Here is a 1204-nt window from a genome sequence, read left to right as displayed (position 1 = left end):
CTCCATGAGTTTATTGTATAAAAAAATATTCTTCAGGATAAAGAAATACTAAAGTAGAGTTCTCCAATTGTCTTAGCAATAGATAATTTACTAGTAAACATTTAATGAGTCCATGCTTTATAACAAGATGTATTTTAGAGTATAGTCTATTCCTTTCAACTATTTGTCTACTATTTGTTAATACCACACTCTTTTCTTTAGTGTTATTGTTATTTTCTTTTTACTGCAGACGTCTGAGGTAGGAAGATAAGGCTACTCATCTTGTGGCAGTCCCAACAATGATCCATCCACAAGAGCTGATCTTGGTCTCCAGCCCTGTCTAAGGAGAAAAGGATGCCCTCTTCCATCCCCATAGTAAAAAGGACTCATACTTTCTTGTACCTTCATAGTAAGTTGAAGTTGGATAGTATCAGTCCTCCAACTTTTTCTTTTTATTCACACTTTCATTGGTACATTATATTTTATACATAATGATGGGATTTGTTGTTTCATACACAAAATATAATGATATAATTTGGCCAATATCATTCCCCAGCTCTTTCCTAACCCCCAAATTTGTTTTTTGCCTTCAACATTGTATTAACTATTTTACCTGTCCATATAAACTTTAAGATTGGCTTGTCAATATTTACAAAATAACTTGCTGGGATTTTTATTAGGATTGCATTGAATCTATAAATAAGTTGAGAGGAACTGACACCTTGATAATATTGAGTCTTCCTATCTCATGGACATGGAGTATTTCTCAGTTTATTTATTTTTCTTTTATTTATTTTGTCGGAGTTTTGTAGTTTTCCTTTATACCTAAATATAACATTTTTGTTGATGCTAATATAAATGGTATTGCTTTTAATTTCAAGTATACTTGTTCATGTTGGTACATAAGAAAGTGTTTGAGTTTTGTATATAAACCTTGTATCCTGTAAACTCTATGTAATCACTTATTTCTAGAGGTATTTTGATTTTTTTCAGATTATATATATATATAATTTATTTATTTTATATATATTATATAAATATATATATAAAAGCATCTCTGAAAGCAAAATGGTTTTATTTCTTTCTTTCCAATACATACTTTTTTTTCCTTTTCTTGTCTTATTACATTGCCTAGGACCTCCAGTATGACATTGAAAATGAGTGGTAAAAGGACTCATCCTTGTCTTTTCCTGATCTTAGTGGGAAAACTTCTATTTTCTCACCA

At 29.9% G+C, this 1204-nt stretch overlaps 1 non-coding gene across 1 annotated transcript; it reads right to left on the bottom strand.

The window, feature by feature from the left end:
• Positions 1-227: 227 nt before the first annotated feature.
• On the bottom strand, positions 228-365 carry LOC113187173 (small Cajal body-specific RNA 20). The gene has a single exon (XR_003301390.1).
• Positions 366-1204: the final 839 nt, after the last annotated feature.

The sequence above is a fragment of the Urocitellus parryii genome, chromosome 5 (assembly GCF_045843805.1).
Source record: "Urocitellus parryii isolate mUroPar1 chromosome 5, mUroPar1.hap1, whole genome shotgun sequence".
In the NCBI taxonomy this organism is placed as follows: Eukaryota; Metazoa; Chordata; class Mammalia; order Rodentia; family Sciuridae; genus Urocitellus; species Urocitellus parryii.
The sequence above is the reverse complement of the archived record's forward strand: the minus strand, read 5'-3'. Positions and strand labels throughout refer to the sequence as shown.